Here is a 24,465-nt window from a genome sequence, read left to right on the forward strand (position 1 = left end):
GAGTCCTACTTCACTCTGGTGCTCTTTTATCTGGGTCTGTCGACCAGACCTGTTCCCGAGCTTCACAGGCAGTGGTGAGTGAGTTATCTCCCCACCTCTGCATTCAGGGGATTCGTGTCAGCTGCCTCGACCGTGCGGAATGATGTCTTTTTCAGGACTTGGATGATTTTCCCCCCCAGCATCATCTAATGTTGCCCGGCAAAATTACAGCGGAAGCACTACAAACCAAGCCTTGGTTTCTGTCCTCTTTGGGACTTGAGTACCATGCCAGTCTCGAAAATAGTACGCCAGCCTTAACTTTCAAATATGGCACTTGTCCTTCTCACTTCTCATTCGCCTCACATGACACACACGGGTCTCCCGTCTCAGGTCATTTATAAATCCTCCTTCTCCAGTCCCTACTGCTCCTCTCCGCCTTCTTACTTTCTCCACTTCTTTCTTCCAGCAAACCAAAGCTGCTGTTTCTACTATTCCTTTCTCTTGTTTTCTTCCTTCACAACTACAGTTTCTCTTTACTTCATTCTCTCTGCTGCTACTACATAGTCTGCTTTCACTCCTACCACGACCGCTACTGCTTATACTTCCTCTACTGCAACAGCCTCTTAGTTGTCCCTCGTCTCTTTTTATGGGCATAATATGTCCAGGAATTCGCCAGCAACTAAAATGCTACTGCTGCTTTAAACCTGCATCCATGCAGTGCTTATTCATCCCAGTTAAAGCACCATTCAAAAGGAGTAACATGATGAACATCACTTGTCCACTGAGACCTTTAATATTTGGGGCAGTGTTGCCTTGTAAAATAGTGACATAACCTCTAGGTTCATCACACAGCTGACACCATTGATGAGGAAGTGGATGAGTGTCAGCGAATAGTCGCCTCAGCGGCCCCGGGTGCAAAGAGAAGCAACGTGCTATTACATTGCAGCAGGAGGTGAAGGAGGATGGATCTGATGAGGTGTTCATCCCGGAGGATCTCATTCACCTCAGACTGGTCTCCGTCCCCATGGGCAGCGGAATATATTAAGAACAGGCTGCAGAAAGTGCTGGATAAAGAGGTGAGAGCCAGGCTCAAAGCGGTGTTCCCGAGGCCGGAGATCGATGGAAAGGTGGCGTTGACGCCTGAATGAGATGCCAGTATGATTACCTTCTTGGTTAAACATATCAAAGATCCCAAGAAGGGTATAGATTGGGCATGGAGATCATGCCAGGATATGGCTTGCCCCCTGGTGAAGATACTGGACTTGTCTGAGGAAGCGATCGAGACATTCAAAGCCATAGACCCACTTACCTTGGCAGGATGGGCACAAAGGGCTGTATGCCTACTAGGCAACGCTGACTGTGCCATCTCTGTGGAGCGGGGCAAATGGATTCTCCCCAAAATCCACTGCAAAATTAGGGGGGCTGTCCACATCCGAGTTTGGACCCGCAGCTCAAGGCCTTTTGTTTGGTGACTCGTTAAAGAGATGGTAGAGTTTGCTAACACGTTTACAATGCTGGACAAGGTCCAGGCCTCAATGAAAAGGGGCTTCTCATCTAAGGTTTTCGCCAGGGCTGGAAGAGGCAGGGGCTGCTCCTCCGTCGCTTTGTGCGGGACAGACGGCCCCAGCAGGGTCGCGAGATAACCAGCTACTGGCAGGAGCAAAGATCGTATGCATACTTCTGCTCAAGGGGCCAGCCAGACAGCCATCACAGACAGCAGGTGGTTCCGAGCTGCGTAGTGCCAGCGCCACATGTGCTTATAGGGGTCAGAACAGTGCGCTTTGCGCAAGCTTGGGACGCCTTATCAGGCGATACATTGATCAGAGATACAGTGAGAATGTATTTTATAGATTTCTTTGCAGAGCCTGTGCATATGCGGCAGCTGCGCCCCATAGTTATGCCAGCAGCGAATAGTGCAGCGTTAGACGCAGAGGTGCGCAAGCTGGAAGAGAAGGACATGATTTGGTTGTGCAGGGAAGAGCAAGCCAGCTTCTTCAGTTCCTTATTCCTGGTAAGGAGTAAAGAGAAAGTTTGGCCATTACTGGCTGGTAATGAACCTAAAAGGGTTGAATGAGTTTATTCTCTATCGTCACTTCAAGCTGGAGGGCATTCACATGCTCAGGGACATTCTCCTGCCCAGAGACTGGCTAGTTTGGCTAGATCTCAAGGATGCTTATCTGCCGGTGCCAGTTTGTCCACAGCACACAAGCTTTCTGCGATTCCGGTTGGGGGGCTTGATAAGGGAGTGCACAAGCCTGCCCTTTGGGCTCTCGTCTGCACCCTGAGCATTCACCAAGCTGATGAGGCCGGTAGTAGTATGTCTCCAGGACAAGGAGTCGGGTGAATAATCTACCTAGACTACATAATCATTGTGTCGCAGAGCGAGGCCCCAGTCAGGCAGCAAGCACAGACATCCATAGGGCTTCTATACAGTTTAGGTTTCCTGATAAATTGGGAAAAGACCTGAGACCATCTCAATGCCTAGAGTTCCTCTGGTTCGTAGTGGACACGGAAGACTGTCTCCTGCGGCTCCCGTGGCCAAGATGCATATGACGCGACAGGTGATGGATACGATTGAGGGAGCTAGCCAGAGTAATAGGTCTGCTCTCCTCTTCCATTCAGGCCATATTTCCAGGACCATTGAACTTCAGCGACTCAAGGGCCCACACTTGAGATGCAGTCTCTCCTATACACAATGACTAGCATTATCTCCTGAGGCGAGAACTGAGCTGCACTGGTGGCTGACGTATATGGAAGCCTGGAATGGGCGGGCAATTTTTGGGTTTGTATCAGTTCTCATTATAGAATCGGACACTAGCCAGATCGGCTGTGGGGTGAGGTGTGGCCTGTTATCCACAGGGGGGAATTGGTCGCCCATAGAGCTAAAGCGACATATCAACTGTCTGGCGCTCCTAGTAGGGTCCTTTGCAGTCCGTTTGTTTGCCAAAGACAAGATAAACCTCTGTATACTGCTCAAAATTGACAATATATACATGCAGTCAGATGGAGGGCGCTAGAGAGACCAGGCCTGTGAGCTCCCTGCCAGCCCCAGAAACCCAGAAAATATTCGGCCGTAACCAGTCTGCCATCAGTAATCTAAATACCTAAAACAAAAAGCAGTTGGAACCAACTGGGAGCAGCAACGTGAAACTCTGGTCGCACCAGATGCCCGGGTGATGTCAAGCGAGCAGCACCGTAAGACCATGGAAAGCACGGGCAATGTTATCAACCTGGGGAGAGGGAGAGGCTTTGTGGTCGGGATGGTGTTATTGGCAACCAGGAGCTGGGAGGCCCAGAGACCAGAGAGGTGACCCACACCAGAGGGACCCTGCCGGAGAAGACTGGATCAGCTGAGCCACCAATGCCTTGGAGGAGCTGAGCTCCCCGTAGAAGTGTGATATACGCGCGCATGCAGACCCGGAAGTGAGCCTGGATACATGAGGGACAACTGGCTTTGGCGCTAACACGTCTAGCGGGAAGCAAAGTAACTGGGAGCCGTGGGCAGGATGGGGTCAGTCCGCGCTGACTACAGCAGTGCCGTTGCTCCCCCCCACCGCTACCCCGTTTGCAGACAAAGCATCATGATGGACCGCGCCAGCCCGCCATGCAGCATCAGAGCTGTGGGAGCTGCGTACCCCAACACCAGGGGCATCGAGGGCACGGCCTCCTGCCCCCAGAAAGATCATATTTTTTTTAAAAAGGGGTTTAAAACCACACAAAAAAGAAGAAAAAATAAATAGGGAAACATAAAACACCACACAAAAGGGTCTCGCCCCCGGATGGTTGACATTACTTTGAGGCGTGTAAACAAGGCACACCAAGAAAACTGACCCGACAGGCAGTGCAGAGCCATACCGCAACACCCCAGCAAAATAACGCTCTTGGTGCTGGTTCACACACAACATCAACCAGTGCGGGGACACAGTGAGATAACTGGGAGGCCTCACAGTGGATGCCCAAACACTCGGAGGGAGGCTCTTTGTACCCCACGCCCCACAGTCGGAATCACCACTGAAGTGAGGTGGCAAGTAGCCCAGACTGGAGGTACAACCAAAACAAGGCAAAAGAGCCAATACTGAGCCTGTAGTTTCGCATCAAATCACCAGGTGTCACCATGTCAAAATCCCCCAAAACAGGCAAACACCAATCGAAACTGCAATTCCAACAGCCAGCCACATCTAAGCAACTACCCTCTGAAGTAGATGCCCCGATGGGCACTACCTTGTCCCCCACGCTAGATCACTCACTGACATTAAGAATATGCTTGGGCAAGTGCAGGCGAGCATAAACAGTCCTTGGATGGGAAATTAGACACTTTAACCTGCAAGATCGACCATATGCAAGTACGCCTGGATAAACATGGGGACCACCTGGATGAGGTAGAGGGCAGGGTGTCTACGGTCGAAGATGAGTCCCGCACCACCATGAGGGACATGGCTCTCATCCAGAGGACCCTCAAGGAACTTTCGAACAAACAAGACGACCTTGAATCCTGCTCACGCAGAAACAATCTGAGAATGATTGGGGTACCCGAAGCAAGGGATCAGCGCAATATGGAAAAGCTGGTGGAAAACCTGCTGACAGAGACCCTTGAACGGGACAGATTCTCAGAGGTGTTCATTGTGGAGAGGGCCCACCGCATCCCAATCTGAAAATGACAGCTGCCGGATGTCCCGGCGAGACCCATAATAGCTTGCTTACTAAACTATCAGCGACAGAGACTGGGCCCTCAGGAGAGCTATGGAACTGGGACCTATAACATACTAGGACGCATCAGTCTGATTCTTCCCAGACTTCTCAGATAAAGTGCAATCCTCCAGAAAAACCTTTATTGAGGTCAAGAAAAGACTCTGTACACAGGACATCAAATATGCAATGTTATTCCCAGCTAAACTAAGAGTGAAGCACAACGGCTGAGCACAGTTCTTCCAAAGCCCAGAAGAGGCAAACCGATTTTGGAACTGCTACCAAGGGCACCAAACCACGGGGAGAACAATAGACACAGTGAAGACCCCCCTTAAAGAAAAAAACATGGATAAGAGACACTAATAGGATGAGAAATCAGCCACCGGAATGGGGAATAGTTAAAGGGACTGTTAGGGTGGCTGGCTCCCATAGCGCCCTCCATGCACAAGCATTTGTTATGAAGAGGAAGGGGGAGGGCGGTAACTGGCAGGTTGGGGTTGCTGATGGGGGTGGGGGTGTTGAGAACTGGTTGGGATGCTAGCAACTTGCAGTGGTCGCTGATACTATGCAATCTTACTGGCCATGCGAATACAGAACAGATACTGGTCCCACACTGGGAATGGCTGAAATACCCAGGCAGTGGTCACTGGTACCATCTTTTTTTCACTTGTCACAAGAAAGGAGTAACGCTACCGCTCACAAACTAGGAACAATTGTGATGGCCAAGGAGTTGTTAGAACAGAATGGCAAACTCGCTCAATAGTATGACATGGAATGTCAGGGGCTTGAACTGTGTAGTCCAAGAGTCACAAACTGGTCCTATAAATGCAGCAGCACCAGGTGGACATAGCATTCCTGGAAGAGACTCGCCTTACCCCTGGTAGAGAGGTGAAATTCGGACAAAGAGGGGGCTGCCATCAATATTTCTCCTCATATTCTGCGTACTCCAGGGGGTATGTATAATGATACGCAACTAATTGTTCAGAGCAGAGATCTGGAGGGGAGAGCTGTAATGGTAAGAGGGACAATACAAGGTCGGGTGTACACCCTGATCAACTTTTACGGATCTAACCAAGACTCGGTGGAAACCTTGGGGTGGATCACCATACAGCTGGAGGCAACCCTGCTGGGGAAGTCATCTGGGCGGGGGATTTAAATGCAGTAATGAATCCTGAACAAGACAGAACAGCAGGGACCCACCACCCAACATCAAAGATGACGAATACGCTACAAGACATGTGCTGGTTGTGGGAGGTGGATGATATCTGGAGACTAAGGCATCCTGGGAGACAAGGGTACACATTTAATTCCTCGGTACATGGCACAGCCTCCCGACTGGACTACTTCCTCATCTCCCACACATTAACGGGTGAGGTACTGACGCCACCATTCTAGAACGCACATTGTCGGATTACGCACTGGTACTCCTGACCCAGACATTACCTGACAGAGTAATGGGGAGACCACCCTGGGTGTTTAAGAGCGAAAGCCTAGCAGGTGAGGTGTTCCGAGAAGGGCTGGCCACAGTCATTGACGACTTCTTTGAGCTAAATGCCAGGTCGATGGGCTCATACACGACCCTATGGGAAAGCTTTGAATAGTTAGAGGAGAAAGCATCTCTAGGGAAGCCGGTATACCCAAACATATCAGACGACTAGCGGAAACCAAGATTCAATTAAAACAATTGCAAACGGAGGCAGTGGAAACGGACATAGCCCAACACGCTGAGATGAGGAAGCAAATCCAGGAATTGAATGAACTAGCACAGAGGGAGGTGAAGTTTCTCTGGGGTAAGGCAGCAGTGCGACAGTGTGGAGAAGGTCAACGCCCGGCAGGGTACTAGCGAGGGTGGTCAAATTAGAAACACAAAAAGGTCGAGTTCTATCCATCAAAGACATACATGGGGAAGTCAAACATGGGGACGCTTACATCGTAAGAGAATTCTGCATCTTTTACAGTCTATTGTACTCCTCAAATATTCAGGTAACACAACAGGGGGTGGGGGAATTCCTGGACAGAGTGGCGTTATACTGGTGTACAGAGGAAGAGAGAGGATGGCTTGGCCGACACCTGTCCCTGGAAGAGGTTCTCTCTGCAATTAACTCATTACTATCTGGGAAAGCCCCGGGCCCAGATGGCTATACAGACAAATTCTTTAAATGCTTTGCCGCTAAACTTTCCCCACACTTGCTAAAGGTATACGAACAGAGTTTAGTGGACGGGTGTCTGCCGGACATGATGCAAGAGGCAGTGGTGGTGGTACTCTTTAATCCAGGCACATCTCCAGATGAATGCTTCTCTTACCGCCCAATATCCCCAATATCCCTCATAAATATGGACAACAAAGTTTGGGCAAAAATCCTAGCAACCAGGCTTGCTCCATTGATGAACATGTGCGTCAAGGCAGACCAATCTGGGTTTATTCCTGCAAGATCTACCTCCTACGGGCTTCGCAGGATGTTTAGATTAATGTCTCTGTCATGATGCCTACCCCCGGGGACCCAGACCAAGTCCAGCAACCCCGGAAGCAGGCATCAAGTTACCTCAAGCAAGCACAACAACCCCCGCTATGGGCTATTTGGGTGCAAGTCTGACGCCTATGGCGCCAGGCTCATATGGAGAGTCAGTACTGGTGCCATAGGCGCCAGGCTCATAGATTAAAACTTACCTGATGCAAACCATGCAGCCAGAGCTCCAAGCCAAACGAGGCTTGAAAGGGACTATTTTACTTAGGGACTATTTTTTACTTGGGTGGGGCTGGGGAGGAATACTTACCTGGGACTACTTTGGACGCTATTTAAACCACGCCCGAAGAGCAGCACACGCTTCGCGTTATTCTGCATCCAGCAGCGTAACGCTCACCGTGCCTGCAAGTCTGCATCCAGTCTTCTGCCACGCCCGCCTTGAGTTTGGAGCTCCTAGAAAAAGGGAGAAAGAAGGAGAAAAGGTTAGAACAAGAGCAATACCTTTGATCCTTACCTGAATCCGATCCATCGCGCCTTCGAGCTGGAAGAAAGAAGTTATTTTATGCGCGTCGCCTCGCCTGCTGCAGCGCAGCGCTGAACTCACCGGCCTTCGCAGCATCTTCACATTTCACCGCATCCTCCTGCATGTTCCCGCCGCACTCCAGCACCTAAGGAGAAGACCAGAACAGCAAGGTGAGCCAAGGGAATACACAGAGGAATACCCCCCATAGACTTACCTGATTTTACCACCGGGGGTACTATTCTTCACGGGTCGGCGCAGCTTCCACTGCATCCTAGCCGAAGCCCGGCCCCTAAGGGGAAACAAAAGGACAGCAAGGTTAAACATGGGACTAACAAGGGGAATCCTCCTCACCACAAAAGACTTACCTGATTTTACCGCCGGAGGCATTATTCCCCGAGACTTCATACTTTCTCTCAGCGCCTGAATAAGGGAGAAAGCAACAGGTTACATATGGACATTATTTTATCGAACTGTGTTGGATAATACAAATCCTTACCAGAACATTACCGGTTGCCACGAGGAACTCTTCAGTAGGGTCAAGCTGCAACCTGCAAGGAATCAGACAAGAGTGAAAGTCAGGTATTTGAACTCTTCCGAACTACATACTTACGGCGTCTTGCCGGGAATATCGGAGTCAATATTGTCCTGGAACTCACCATTTCCTTCGAGCCAGTGAAGCAACTGGTTATCTACGCGCCCCTGCGCTCAATGCAGGATGGAGAGCTCATCTTTTGAAATCATCAGGTGAGACTATAAGAGGGGACATCCAAGGTGATCAGTGGGGAGAACAGCGGGGTGGGGGGGATTTACGCTCAACTCCACGGGTGGTTCATCCCCTTTCTCCATTTGCAGAAGAATATTCCTACGGGTCAAGCAAACAAAGCTAGGTGGGCCAGTCCAGTCCGTCATCACGGCCCTACGTGTCACATTGGTGGAGACCGCAGCAGTCCAGTCCAGATCGACACCTCTATGGGAGCCAGGTGAGCGTAACAGTCTCCTGTTCAGCAGGATGAACCCATAGTGGCGACACTACTCGACGCTACGAAAGCGTTCGAGTCGGTGGAATAGCCGTTCCTGTTCACAGTACTTCACAGAATGGGTTTGGGGTAGGAATACATTGTCATGGTTCAACTACTGTACATCTCACTGAGTGCCAAAGCCTGGGTGAATGGTCTACTGACACTGGAAATGCTCTTGGGGAGAGGCACACGACAGGGGTGTCCGCTCTCCCCGTTACTATTCGCATTGGCTTTCGAACCACTAGCGGAGGGGATCCGGAACCGACATATCCACAGAGGGATACAGTTGTACAAACACAGGGTCGTTATTTCTCTATACGTGGATGATATGACGCTCTACATCAAGGACCCAGCGAGCAACCTGGGCCCTGTCATGACAGATGTGGTGAACTTTGGAGACTACTCTGGGCTAAATATTAATACCACAAAATCGGTACTATTCCCACTCACAGCGAACACCACGCCGTGTGCTGATGAGTTGGGATTCCAATGGCACGATACTCAAGTAAATGCTTGCACCCGGTCTTGACATAGAATGAAGATTTTTCAGAATAACTTTTAGAAAGGTCTCGATTCTATTAAAGACACAGAAGTGAGCACTAATCCCTCCTGATGAAATAATTCAGCGGTAATGTGATAAAAATGAGGCCTACAATGCTTTGACTGTGATGTTATTGTGAACATATTTTAGTGTAACTGGTGTTTTTATTGTTGTTGTATTTATTATGTGATGAATTATTCCCCTCCTGCTGTTGTTGTTATGATGATTTCACGGGGGTAAGTAGTGTCTCGCTAATGTTGAGGATTTTTGGGGCAGGATCGACAGATAAGCCTGGCTGAGTAGAGCGGAAGGGTTTTACGATGTAGGAGATCAGCACAGGCATTTTGTCCAGACATGCATGAATACAGCGCAGGTAGAGCCTTAAACTTGAGTCCACTCCTGAATTATAAGAAGATAAAAACAAGGTTAACTGTTATAACTCCCCCCCCACCACTCCACATTGGGACATTGCATAGCACCGATAAAGAGATCACATTTTTCAGGCTTTTAGGAACTTAGGGGGGAGTCAGGGGGGGGGGGGAGCTGGCAGATGAAGTGTCCGCCGGTCTCTTCTATGCCGCCAGGAAGGGCGCCCACTCTATTTCTCTACTTGGCGACAGTCCGTGGATGGCCCCTGTGATATTCTCCGTTTCATACAGCTCTCTGGCTTTTGTGGCCCATGTGAGTTACGTAGGGAGGCTTTTGGCTTTCCAAATGATTGTGAGACAAACCCTGGCAGCAAGCAATAGGAAACAAGTCAAGTGTGGGATTTTCGTCAGGCGACCCTCTTCCTCTTCAAGACCAAAGAGCACTAACCTTGGGTCGAGGGACCTGGTAACTCCCTCCAAGCTCCTGATCCATGCCAGTACCTCGCTCCAAAAGATTTGCACCTTTGGGCATGACCACCACATATGCCAATAGTCTGCAGGGCTCCCGCATTCCCTCCAGCATTGGGGGGCTTGTCTGCTTGAACATTTTGGAGAACTTCTGTGGATCGTACGGCCACCTATGCAGCAGCTTGATACCATGCAGTTTATATTGCGCTGTGGTTGAAGTTTTCTGCGCTGCCGTGCACATCTTTATCCAGAGCTGCTCTGTCATTAGTGTCCAGGTCTTGGTCCCATCTTTTCTTCAGGCCCTCGAGATGACTTCTTTTGTCTGCTATCAGTGAACCGTACAGGCTCGAGGTAAGGGCTTTGCTTGATTGGGCTTCGTTGAGTATTCGTTCAAAGGCCGTGAGGCTTCTTTGCAATTTATTTTTCCATGACGGTGCAGTGAGCACCCCTTTTAGTTGAAGGAACATAAACACGCCCAGAGGTCCCGGTTGTACTCCGGCTTCCAACTCCTGGATCGATATGCATTCTCACTCTTTTACCAGTTGCCCCACTCTCTCAAGACCTCCTTCGTACCATCCCTGATATCTGGTTGGGTCTTGAATTTTATCTCTGATTGGTGGGGCCCAGATACAGCTCTGTGGGGAGGGCCAGGACGTTAGGCCTCTCATTTCCCTCTCGTTCCACCAAATCTTCATGAGGGGCCCCATTGCCACGTGGCAATTCAGCACGCTCTTGAGGAAGGCTTTTTCTGGGGCCCATAACCATTCGCCGAGGGTCACTGGCCTAAGTCTGTAATTTTCGATGGCCACCCACTGCTTCTACTTGTCACCTCTCAAGTGTGGGGTGAGAGCACGGTATTGCGCCGCTCGATAATACGTATAGGGGACTGGCAGGCCTACTCATCCTTTTTCTTTTGGATGGATTAGGGTGTCATAAGTGATGCATTGCTTCTTGCCCTGGCAGAGGAATTTCAGGAACATTTCTCATAGCTCCACAAAGTGCACCTTAGGGAGAGCAATGGGTGGCATGTGGTAGTAATATAGAATTTTAGGCAGTATCACCATTTTTATTGCATTCAGACGGCCTAGCCAGGATACTGTGAGCTTGTTCCATCTTTCTAGGTCCCTCCTCAATTCACGTAGCAGAGGGGGCAAGTTAGCCTTGTAGAATCTTGGAAGTTTTTGGTGATTTTTATCCTCAAATATTTCAGCTCCTTTTGTGTCGAGGGAATATCCTCAGCCTGCTCATTGTCATCTCTGGGTCCCAGCGGGGCTTTATAAGCGAAGAGAGATTATTTATCTACAGTCACCTTGAGTCCTGCCCATTTGCCAAATGTTTTCATTGAGGTTATCAGACACAGAATTGATGTGTTTGGGTCGGAGATGTAAAGCATGATGTCATCAGCGAATAAATCCAACTTATATTCAGTGTCCCCAATCTGAACTCCCTTGATGGAAAAATTGTTTCTTATCAGGTTGGCCAAGGGTTCAATTGATAGGGCATAAAGACGAGGGGATAGAGGGCAACCTTGTCTGGTTCCCCTGGACAGGTTGAATTCCCCTGAGAGTTTGTTGTTCACCGCCACTCTGGCTCTGGGGCTGTTGTACATTACCTGTACTCCCAAGAGAAACCGCTTCCCGAATCCCATCTTTTCCAGCGTGGCCCACAGGAAAGCCCACTCCACCCGATCAAATGCCTTCTCTGAATCTACACTCAGGAGCACGTGATCCCCTATAATTTTTCTGGAGTGGTCCATAACATCTAAGTTTTTTCTCATGGCATCCAACCCTTGTCTCCCTTTAATGAAGCCCATGTGGTCTGGGTGGATCAGGCACGGCATTAGGTCCTCCAGTCGTGTGGCAAGCACTCTTGCATAAATCTTAGCATCTGTGTTTAAAAGTGAGATTGGCCGGTACGATTAATATGAGGTGGGATCTTTTCCTACTTTTGGGATCATCACTACGTGTGATACTGAGAAGGAAGGCAGGGCTTGTCCTGGGTCACGCACATGATTAAACAGTTCGGCTAGGTGAGGGGACAGAGTTTTGGCAAAATGTTTGTAGAAGCCCATTGTATATCCATCCTCACGTCGGGCCCCCCCGGGAGGTAGGCGCTTGATTGCTGCTTCAACTTCTTGCGAGGTAATAGAGAATTCCAAGAGGGAGTGCTCCTCTGTTGTAAGTCTTGTTACCCCTGCTTTTTGTAAGTATTCCCCCATCTCCACTCCATCCCTGTCCCCTTCTGAAGAGTAGAGTTGGGCGTTTTATTCCACTAATTTATCAGCTATTCCTTCCAGGGAGAGTATTAGACTTCCCTCGTCTATTTTAATCCTATCTGCCCACCGCTCTGCTCTCTGGGCTCTCAGCCTATTGGCCAGCATTCTGTCCGCTTTATCCCCCTTTTCATAAAACTTCTGTTTTAGTAGCGTCAGCTTTCTCAGGACCTCAGCTCTGCCCAAGGTTCTCAGCTCTTCCCTTTTCTGAGCGAGCGCTTCAAGATGTTCCCCCCTATATGAGCCGAAAGCATGTAGACTTTCTTCTAGCCGAGAAATGTCTGTCCTTATTTTCACTTCCTGTAATTTCCTTTCCCTTTTTCGCAAGGCTCCTTGTTTCATCAAGTGCCCCATCCAGATGGCCTCATCTAATTATTGCGAATAGAGCTTGTCCTTTAAGAGGAATTCATTACACCTCCACTTGGTTTCGCGCCTTCTGTGCCCCTCCATTTTTTTTGTTGCCACTACCATATCATGGTCAGACCACCCTATGGGGCGGTTCTCACTTCTTGTAATTAAAGATGCATCCCCCCTAGCAACCATCAGGTAATCTATTCTAGTGTATGTCCCATGGACCGCTGAATGAAACGTGAGCCCCTTTACATCTGGATTCACCGCCCTCCAAACATCAGGTCCAACTCAACTAGATTCCACTGAAGTTCACCCGTTTCACCTTTATGGGGGATCTTAGTGATCGCTTGAGTGTTTTGTCTGTCCACTTGCGAGATAGCGCAAGTATTAAAATATCCTCCTATTATTATATGGCTTCTGGCTACTCCCATCGCTTTTGTGAGGGCTTCCTTATTAAATTTTCCTTGACCTTGATTGGGCACATACACACCCACTAGGGTAACTGGGGTCCTTTCCCATTCCACCTTCACCACCAGGGCCCTCCCGTCCATAAGGGATTGCACTTCTGGGTTCTCCAACTTGAATCTTCTATGTAAGATCATACCCACCCTTCCCCTCTTGTGGTCCGCTGAAGCCCAATACGTTTGGCCTATTCCCTTCCCCTTCTATGGTTTTTCTTCCCCCTCCCTTAATCTCGTCTCCTGGATAAAGAGCAGGTCTAGGTCGGCCCTATTAAACTAACGTACTAGTAGAGATCGCTTAGTGGGCGAATTAAGCCCCTTGCCGCTGAGAGTCCCGAATTTCAGGGGTCCTACTGCCAGTTTAAGATCACCTGGTGATGTCCTTTTCAGGTTGGGTCCCACCAGGTTCTCGGCTTCACCCCCCCCCCCTGTCCCGCCTGATATCAACCTTACACTTCGCGGTTTGAGGTGCCTCCTTATGCCTGTCCCCTTGTGTGTGACCCTCCCTCACACTCCCCCTTGAACCAGTAACAAACTTGAACCCAACGAATAAACTATAGGTGGAAAACACCCCAATGATCAAGCCGCGGTCATTGTGCCTGACCTAGGTTCAGTGAGATGAGACGCCCTCACAAGTTTGAGGGCCGCTGGGATCAGGTCACAGCCCAAGCAACTAAACTGTTTTATGACTCCTTTTTCTTTGTTGTGAATGTGTGGGAACGGCTTTATAGCTTGGCTTAGTCTTTCTCTACCTTCACTGTGATTTTGAGGGCGATGCTGGCCTCAATTTAGCGTATTTCTGCCCCATGTTGGATCTCTTGCGCCATTGCTGTGGCTTTTCAGACTCCTGCGCTTTCGGGATCTGAGTCTGGCTGGGCCCTGTCAGATTCCTTTCTGGTTGATCTAATAGGTACTGAAGAACTTGCTTTGCCTCTTCCGGGGTAACCACTCGATATTCTCTCCCTTTCCACTTGATCGTGAGGTCAAAGGGATAGCCCCAGCGATATCACACAAACTTTTCTGCCAGCCAGGCAGGGAGCGGTTTGCATGCTCACCTCCTGCTCAGTGTGAAGTTCAAGTCCTGAAAAATCTTCACTTTAGCTCCTTGGTACAATATATCTTGTAACTGCTTTGCCTTCATGAGGATTTCAGACTTTTCTTTGAAACTCAAAAACTTCACAATTATCGACCTTGGCCCTGCTGAAAACGCTCGGCCTCCTCTGTAGGCTCTTTCGATGGGCACCGTTTTTCCCCTGTCTGAAGCAAATAGGTAATTGATAAATTCCTGAACTTTCTTCTCCACCATGGCCGGTGTTTCGCCATCCGTCTCCGGCACCCCGATTATCCTTAGATTCAACCTCCTTTCCCTGTTCTCCATGTCTTCCATCTTAAGGGTGAGCTCTTCCTCCTTCATTTCAATTTCTGCCATATGTGCATTGATCTTCATTCCCATTAGGTCTGTATTGACCTGGTTATGCTCCAAATTCTCTACCTTGCACTCAATGGATTCCACCTTTCCCCTGATCTCTGATATTGAAACATGTATGTCAGAGCGCAGAGCGCGGATCTCCACCATGATCCCCGCTATATCATCTTTAGTTGCTGCTCCGCTCATGTTGGTAATCCCTGTGGACCGGGTCTCCCCCTCCTCCTGTACTGCTGTAGTCTGTCCAAACTTCTTCCTGCAGCTTTCTTCGCTCTCTTTTGATTGTCTGTACCCAGAGGGGCTTCCCAGGGTATCTCCCCAGGCTTCCAGGGTTTTCGCTGTACCTTCAGAGGAAGAAAAGGGGCATTTTTCCCAGTTTCTTAGTCTTATTCGCCTTCCCTTGCAGGGCGGGGGTGAGGTTACGGGTGGCTCTGCTGGTGTTGTCTACCTCTCTTGTGGGAGGCGGACCCCGCCTTGCTGGAGCAAATGCACTGCCCTTGTTAATGTCTGCAGGGGGTTCGCGCTGTGTGAACTCTCTTACCAGGCGCCTCCTCACTTGTTCTTATCCCTTCCGAGATCTGCCTCACTTTTATTATGACTCCTTTGGGGCCCCCTCTGTTTACTGTCCACCATGGTATATTCAGAGGGCTATGCTCAGAGAGACAAAGCTTCACCTCACTGATGAGGCCCAACAAGGCTGAAACACGTGTATGGGGTTGCTTTTGGTACTCTTGTTCAGAGAGGAATTTCCATAGCATTTTGGTGCTGGACTACCCATGTGGGCGGGACGAAGACTGATATGCAAATGGACATTTCCCATCTGTGAAAGGTACAGTGAGCAAAAAGCGTGTGCTGCAAACTCTCATCTCAGAACAGGTTATCATGCCATGTTCTTTCTGGAGAGGAGCGCCTGCTACCTTCTTTGAAATGTTTGCAAGGAACTTGGGGTTGGTCACCCTGAGTTACCTGGGGGCAACCAGACGTGGACTCCCTGCTCACTGTGCTCAGAGAGACAAAGCTTCACCTCACCTCACCTCACTGATGTGGCCCAACAAGGCTGAAACACGTGTATGGGGTTGCTTTTGGTACTCTTGTTCAGAGAGGAATTGCCATAGCATTTCGGTGCTGCACTGCCCATGTGGGCGGGACAAAGACTGATATGCAAATGGACATTTCCCGTCTGTGAAAGGTACAGTGAGCAAAAAGCTGGGTTACTGGGAGGGGGCTGCTCGGATCCTCTGAGTTGATCTTTCCCTCCTGGAGAGAGGGCTGTTGCGCCTATGGCGGGTGCAGGAGGCTTTGTGCAGGGGGGCACTGCTTGAGCTCTGCTGTGGGGACGCTGGATTTTTCTGGGCTGCACTGGTTCCCTTCATGCGCAGGCCGGGGCTCTTGTGGCATGCAGGGGGAAGTGTTGAGCTGGAGCAGACGTTTGCCTTCTGGTCTCGGGGTGAGGAGCCTCTGTGCAGTGTCTCCCTTTGTGCTGAGTAATCCGCGGGGTGTAAAGCTTCAACGCAACGCTTCCCTTCGGGCTGAGTAATCCGCTTGGGTCCCTGCGTGTTCTGGCGCTCGCCACTTGCGCTCTAGCAGGGATTTGCCTCTGCTTCATAATACATTGCAGGACCCGTCATCTTGTTTTCTCCTATCTCACTTGGCTCCTCCGCTTCCTGCTCTCACCAAGCTCGTCTTTCCCCTTGGTTGCACCGCTCACTTCTGTTAGTAAACTCACAGTGCTCTCCTTCGGTCCTCTGCTGCTCAGCTCAGTCCCTATAGTGTCTAAGCCCTCCGGTGCAGCTTCCGCAGATTCGGGATCGGTCCGGGTGTCCCTGCTCGTCGGCGTATGGCATAAGGCTCTTTCTCATGTCTGCATCCGCTTTCTTTGTTGGGCTCTTCCCAGCCCGCTTCACCTTTCACGTCCTGGGCCGGGAATATACTGGGAGAGCCTGACGAATATCGAGGGAGGACGTGTCCGGGTGGAATCTCTTCCTCTGTGGTCTCCAGTGTTCAGATGAGCGTTTTGCGCCCTAACTTCCCGGCTTTCCCGTTCTGCGTGTGGTGGGGGAGGGGTACCGTGGACTTTTCTCTGCAGATACACTGCCGATCTTCCCCTTTCTGCAAACGTTGACCGCAGAAATGCACTCAGTGTACCTTCACACACCCTTCACCATCTTCATTGTTTGCTTTGGAGTGTATAAAACCCTCTCATTCATCTCTTTCTCCGTCGCTGGGTCGGGAGCCTCAGATCAGGTGGCCATTTTGAGTGCAGAGTGGCATGGAGCTAGCAGCGTCGAAAGAGGAAGCAGGAAGAGGGCTCCAGGCTTTTATGGGGCTAGTTCCGTTAGGATTGGTGATTTGGGGTCACGTGTTGCAGTGACTGCAGTGAAGGACTGGTGGAGACTGTTGAGAAATGGAGTTTGGTTGTTTTTTTTTTTTTACTTTTTATTGTTTTTTTCAAACCTTTATAAATGTTTTTTCATCAGAGTTCACTTTTTTTGGTCATGAAAGGTTTGGTTATTGGAAGATTTCAGCAGTCAGGCAGGTTTAAGGGTGACTTGAATTGTTTTGCTTGGCTAAAACCTTGCTTCTGAGTTATTTCTAATGAAGAAAGAGAAGCATAATGCTCTCCTTTGTGTCTTTAATAGAATCAAGACTTTTCTAAGTCTCCTTTCTGGCAAAGGAGTGAGCCAAGTCTACCAGAAGAAAAACAAAGAGAAACACAGGTCTGGGACCCACACCCACAAAAGAAGATCGACATAATTAATCTTCATGGCAGTACCTGGCAGGAGAGTGAACCAGGCCTGCCATACTGAATATGGGAACCATGAAACAAAAGGTGTGACAAATGCCAGGGGAAGGGAGACAATTCCCCAGGTGTTGTGAACTGTGAAGTAAGCCTGAGAAAAGGCCAGGGAAAGGGAGTAATTGCCCTGGCATTGTGAAAACACCAAAGCAAGATACCTGGAGAAGGGACACATTCTCCAGGAACCCAATAGTGAAGAAACAACTATGGGCAATAAGGAATGTTGTTTGCACTGGAACTTTACATTGTTAGTTTGAACTGAGAACTTCACTGCTTTTTAGCATTTCAACCTGTAACGTTGTTTTGTGCCTTGGAAAGGAATTGAGACCTGGGGAAATGAGTAATTTCCTCAGGTAAAGATCCCACCAAAGACTTGGAACTGTGATCTGTTGTCCAGAAGAAGGGAGCCATTCTTCTGGCCCAAGAAGATCCTCTACTTCATTAGTTTATTTGCAGGTGTAAGGGACAGAATTAATTTTTGGCACAGGATGGTGGACTCTTGATTTACATGGATATCCTGATTGAACCCTTAGTAATTTAGTTGAGGTAGGGAAACCCCTCTTAGAGTTATGGAGAGTTTGGCTCATTCTGCATCGTTACAAAGGACATATTCAGGATGGTGACATTGAGGGAAATTCTTTAGACTCTGCATTTCCAAGACTGGCTGGTGTCGCTAAACCTTCAGGACGCCCTTTTTTCACGTGCCAATCCACAGGAAGCACAGGGGGTTCCTGAGGTTCGTCATTGGGGACCCACATTATCAATTCAAGGTGCTCCCTTTTGGCTTGACCTCCGCTCCCAGGGTCTTTACAAAGTTGATGACAATAGTTGCGGACCACATCAGGAGAGTTGGTGTCTTTATAGTACTGTACTTGGCTGATTGGCTTATCCGGGCATGGTCGTCATAACAAAGACACCTGAATGTCACCAACGTGGCACAGATGGTCATTGTTTTCCAGACTACCAGTAGTTCAGTAGTCTACCGGCATGGGTATTGTTGTGCCTATTGGGCCTTCTGGCATCCTATATTTTCCTGGTGCCGCAGGTGAGACCCTGGATGAGATCCATTCAGTGGCTTCTCAGGAACCAGTGGTCACAATACTACAGTCAGATGCTGGATGTGCTCCGAGTGTCGAGGTCGGTAGCGAACCGACTTGATCTGGTGGAGCGACAGAACTAACATGTTAGCGAGAGAACCGTTCTGGGTCACATGGCGGAAAGAGCAGGTGGTCACAGACGCCTCACTGATGGACTGAGTCTCTCTCCAGATCAGCACCCATTGGTCTTGTGAGGAGAAATGTTGCCAAATCGTTCTGCTGGAGCTGCAAGCAGTCAGACTAGCACTGACGGCTATCGCACCTGCTCTGCAGGGAAAGCATGGGGAGCAAGTCCTTGTGTTAATGGACAAACAAGTTGACCATGCACTAACTACCTCAACGAACATTTGTAATGTAATCTCCATTATGCTTTCCCACCGATACCAGTCATCCCTTGGGTTTTCGGTAAGTTGCAGCTCACCTGATCCTGATCGCCCCGGACTCGGCGAGGAGGACGTGGTACATGTATCTTCTGGAAATGGCTGCATGCCCACTTCTCTGGCACCCTCGGAGGCTGGATCTCTTATCATAGTCAGGAGGTCAGGTGCTTCACTTGAACCCAGACTCTCTCAACCTGCATGTGTGGGTCTTGAGAGGCTGAGGTACGAAGACTGGGACCTTAACGATGAGGTACTGGAGGTGCTCTTGGCTGCATGCAGACCTTCCACTAGGTCCCTGTATGCTTGCAGATGGAGAAAGTGTGTCTCTTGGTGCAAAGCGAAAGGGGTGGACCCCATGTCGTTTCCCACTTGGTCTGTGTTGAGGTTTTTGTTGGCCCTGGCTAAAGTGGGTCTGCAAGTGGGTGCGGTTAAGGGGTATCTGGCGACTCTGTTTATTTTTAAGAGAACGCCCGCGCAGGGCTCCTTTACCATTCCTGTGGTGGAAATGTTTTTGAGGTGCCTTGTTAATTGCTTCCCTCCTTTGCCTTTTGTAGTCCCGGACTGGGATCTGAATCTTGTCCTAACTTTTCAGATGGCAGCTCCATTTCAGCCTTTGCATTCCGCTCCCGTCAGACTCGCCACATTGAAACCAGTCTTCTTGGTGGCAATCACATCCTCTAGAAGGGTCAGCAAATTGCAGGAACTCTCTAGTAAACCCCGCTCCCTGAGGTTTTTTAAGGAAACAGTCTCCCTGAAGGTGCAACCTAATTGTTTGCCAAAGGTTGTGTATGAATTCCATCGGGTCAGACTATAGACCTTCCAGCGTTTTAGCCTCTCCCATCCTTCTACGGAGGAGGAGAGGCTACACAGTTTGGACCCCTAGAAGGTGGGGGGGTTTTGCCTGGCCAGGATGGGCTACTTCAGGAAGGATGACCAGTTGTTTGTCGCCTTCTCACAATTCAAGTAAGGGCAAGCAGTCACTAAGCAAACCATTTCATGACGGATGGTGCTGTGCATTTTGGAAAGTTATTCCGCAGGCAAGTAGGTTCTAGCAGGACCTAGGGCCCACTCTACCAGATGTGTTGTGGCTTTCTCTGCTCTTTAGAGGCGAGTGCCGGTCAAAGACATTTGTCGTGCAGCAACGGGGTCCTTTCTGCACCTGTTTGCCAAGCGTTACAGCTTGGACTTGGCCCATGGGGTGGATCCGCGCTTTGGTACGGCGATCCTCCAGAGCTTCTTGGTTTAATTCCAACCCTCCTCCAGCATGGCTACTGCTTTTGAAGTCTATCAAGATGAGTAATCTGTGGGAGAATGCAATCCATTGATGGAGAAATTACAACAGTAATGTTTTTTCTATGGATTCTTCTCCCACGGATTCTCCACTTCCCTCCAAGAGTACCCCACTTGGAATTTCAAAGGCCATAGTCCTAATCAGAATCTGCGGTCACGTTTCTGTGTACAATGGCATGAGGAGCAGAGTGCTGCATTTTAGGCAGCAGGAGTTAGCTGGATATACTGCACTGGTTCTTCTGGTGTCGTCTCCAATGTTGAGATAAGGTAAGTAATGAATCTGATGATGTCATCACTCCTTTCCCAGCGGCAGCCTCTCCTCATGTGGCCACGGGACGGCAGCCACTAGCTGATCATGACCTTGGGGGTGGTTATGCGAGGGAGAATCACATGACTGGAGGCAACCCTCAGGGAGAGAACAGGCATCCCTTTTAGGGATACCCCTTCCATTCTTCATGCTATGATGGCATATTGTAGTAAGCCCCTTCAACATGTTGACAAGATGATAACATCTTTTAATACCCATCCTTTGTAAGTACTGAGACGATGAGGAGGGATGGAGTAGTGGGTAGAGACAGAGGAAGGAAGCCAACCAAGCGGTCTAGTGTTTGTTTTAAAAAATAAAATGTATTACAGTTTATTACAAACTTTTTAAAATAACAGACAACTACCTATCACGTATTCATAAACTTCACATATCATTTTCTTGATTTCTTCACACCTCCTGATTTTTAACTCTGCTCCATCATAAGTGTAGATTCCACCAGAAACATCTTGTTCTAAATAGAAAGTTAAGGCGAATATTAATTTCTTATTCTCTCCTCCTGACATCAACATCCACCATTTCTCTCCACAAAGGGACCAACGTTTTTGCGAGTTCTGTCCCAAGGTGTTTTGTTCTGAGATTTCTCAGTTCAGGACAGTACAACACTAGGTGCTTCAAGGTTTCCTCTACTTCTTTACAAAATCTACATATATCGTTCAGACCTGTGTTGTTTTTCCACAGTCTTAGTCTTGCTTTAGTCTGAAACAGATTTAGCCGAAACTTCAGAAAAATGCCTCTATGATATTTACTGGGGAATTTTTCCAAGTAGTTTGCTAGCTTATTATAAGCCTTCGCTTCTGGAGCAGCTTGTTGCATAAATCTGTGTTGTGCTCTCTGCTCCACAGTTTCTATCCAGTCTGTCTGCCACAATTTTTTCTTAACAGCATCCGGATTACACTGAAGAGCGTTTTTGTCCATACTCAGCTGAGTTAGGATCTCTTCACAGCGTTCAGCCCACTTGTTTAGTATGGTTTAGCTCTTCCCTGCTTTTGTCATCTTCAATATGTGGAATTGCGGCGCACTTTCTAGACTGGTCACTTTCTGGTATAAAGCAAGCATGTTCCAAATTATTCTTGCATTAATCGAGACGAGACCTAGCTCATCCTTAATGCAAGCCGTTTCTAGTGCCTTTTGGCAGATTTAAGATTTGTCTCCAGAAGACATTCTCACACAAAGCCCATGTTAAGAATGAACATCCCAGGGCGGCTTTGGCTCCGAGAATCAGCACTGGCACAGCTTTTGCTTTGTAAAAGTCAACTATTGGTTTCAATGTGAATTTGCAGAATTTCTTATTTATCATGGCACCGTGCGCGGATAGCTGATTACATTTTGCTTTGATCTTCTGTGCCAGCGGTTCATCATTGATGTTGGAATTGATTACCATTCCCAAATATTGAGCCTGGTTTACACATTTTAATTATTCTTCTCCAAGCCTCCACTGATGTTTTATACATACCACTTTTCTTCCTTTCTGTAACACCAAGATTTCTGATTAAGCAGTGTTTATCTTTAAGCCATTTACATCTACTTATTTCTTCAAGGCTGACAATTTGCGTTGGAGACCAATTGGGGTGACGTGTAGGAGAACCAGGTCGTCTGCATACAGCATCCAGCCTAAGTGGTTTCCATTGATTTTCGGAGGAAACGACTTTGCTTCTCCCAACATCACCACAATGTCAGCAAAGAACAAGTTAAATAGTATTGCGCCCAACGGACATCCCTGCTTCACGCCTCAGAAGGTTTTTATGGGAGTTGACAAGGTGCCTTTTTAATCGAGGCGGATTTGGATTTGTGTTTCTGAATACAGCTCTTTAATCACCATGATCAGGCTTACCGGGCACTTCCAGGTCCATAACTTAGTCCATAAGAGTTCTCTGTCGACACCGCCGTAGGCGTGGGCCAAATCAATGAACGCTAGATAGATTCTCGTTCCTTTTTAATTGCTTCCATTTTAAGCAAATTAATCAGCAAAAGATTTAGTCCACAACCTACACCTTTGACAAAGCCTGTTTGGTGCAAATCAAAAATCCCAGTCGATTTACTCCATGCTACTAGATGACATTGCAGTTGAGTGGCAAAGGTTTTACCTACCACATTTAAGAGTGCAATTGGCCGGTAATTTTAAATACTGGTACAACAATGGCACTCTTCCACGACGTTGGTATCACACACTCCTTCAGGATTGTTTCAAATAATATCTCACAGAAATTAGCCCACTAATCTGGCTAATTCGCATGATGTTATTCAGAATGTCCTCTCTGGTGATACTGATTTTCCATTCTTTCAGTGAAGGAAGCAAGGGCTCTTTAGTGGTTCCTTTCTTCATAAACATATTTGTGTAATGAATAATCCACTGTGCCTCTGTTACCATATTGCATTGCACAAGTTGTTAATTGTCCAGAACTCCCTTGAGTTTTTTTGGGAAAAGCATTCCAACATCATTTCTGCATCACGTTGTTCAACAGTGACCTTATGGGAGGATAGCCAGTTTTTGTACCTCATTTTGTCTTTTTTCTTTTGTTGAAAGCGATTTTTGCTATTAGACTTCATTATTACTCTGATGTTTTTTCTTAACTCACGCTTCTTTTCCACAATCTCCACATCGAACACGTGCCGCTTTTTAAATCCCATTTTGCTGGATCCATGGCAATTTTTCTGTATATTGTTCTAGTAAGGGACATTAGTTTGTTTTGTCGCTGGACACTTGGTTTATTTTGTCTTGAAAGGCTCTCGTGATGTTTTTCACCTTGTTACATCCATTCCTATTCTATTACGCTCTGGTTCAACATTCACAGATTGTTTCCATCCTGCCGGGGTTATTGTATGTGCTTCCAGCAAGATGATTTTCACCAGGTTGTGATCACTTTGGGTTATGTTAATAACACTAAGGTTGCTGATGGTATTAGCAAGTTGTTCCGATGCAAAGAAGTAGTCAAGGACAGATTTTTGATTATCTCTTCTCCACGTCGCCTGTGGGTCAATATCTCCCACTACGTTTCCGTTTAGAAGAAACATGCCCCTTGCCTCCATTTCGTCAAGCCATATTGCTCTAGTTTGATTATTGTGTTTCATATTGTTTACTTTGTTGTTATTAGCTGGTTCCAACATGACACACTCCATATTCAAATCTCCACAGAGAATTATGTTTGATCTCGGCTCCGTGGACATGATGTGTTCAATTATTTCACATATTTTGTCTATGAAGGTTAGAGTTCCAGCTGCCTGGTGTTGCCAATACACATTTAGAAGGTGTCGTATTCTCCTCCTTCCGCCTATCTCGATTGATTGCTCAATTGAGGTCGATTGTAAATAGGGCGAATAATTGTGTGAATTCAGAATCCACCAACCACATTTTTTCTTTACTAGGGTAATTAGTCTTGTCATCGGCCGACCCTTTCCCTCTTTATAACAGGGTTTAAAGTTATTTCATAGCCTTCAACAATTGGCAAACTGTGGAGCCAGGTCTCTTGTAGACATAATATGTCCAGAGATTTTAATGCCATCGATGTATTTTGAAACAAATGGGCAAAGCTGCGAGTGTTCCAGGAGCCCATCTGGATCCCCATGTTTGCTAATTTCGATGGACATTAGCTGCTGTTGTTGCTGTTCAGAACTCCAGCAACCTAGCTCCAATTTACGTCTGCTTCCTTTGTAATAGTACACTCTTGTTTGTTTTTAGGCATTTTTTCCTCTTTATTGTTACACGCAAACGAGATTTTTATTTGTTTTTGTGTCTCGAAAAGTTCCTCTTGAGTTCTACCACTGGTCACCACTTGGCTTTTCATCAGTGGTGATCTTTTAGCCTTATCATCGTCTACGGAGGCACCTGATTTAATTTCCTAGTCCATTTTGGCGTGCCAACCTCTGCCACGTTTATCAGATGAAGCTGGGTTAGTTTGCGTTTCCGCTGCTTTGCCCGCTTTGTTGATCTCCAGTACATTGAATCCAAGTGGGTTTATGCAGAGATCGCATTGAGAATTAGGTCCCAAATTACTCTCAAATAGATGTGTAATAGCA

This window comes from Ambystoma mexicanum, chromosome 2q (genome assembly GCF_040938575.1).
Source record: "Ambystoma mexicanum isolate Mex_15411 chromosome 2q, UKY_AmexF1_1, whole genome shotgun sequence".
NCBI classification, from domain to species: Eukaryota; Metazoa; Chordata; class Amphibia; order Caudata; family Ambystomatidae; genus Ambystoma; species Ambystoma mexicanum.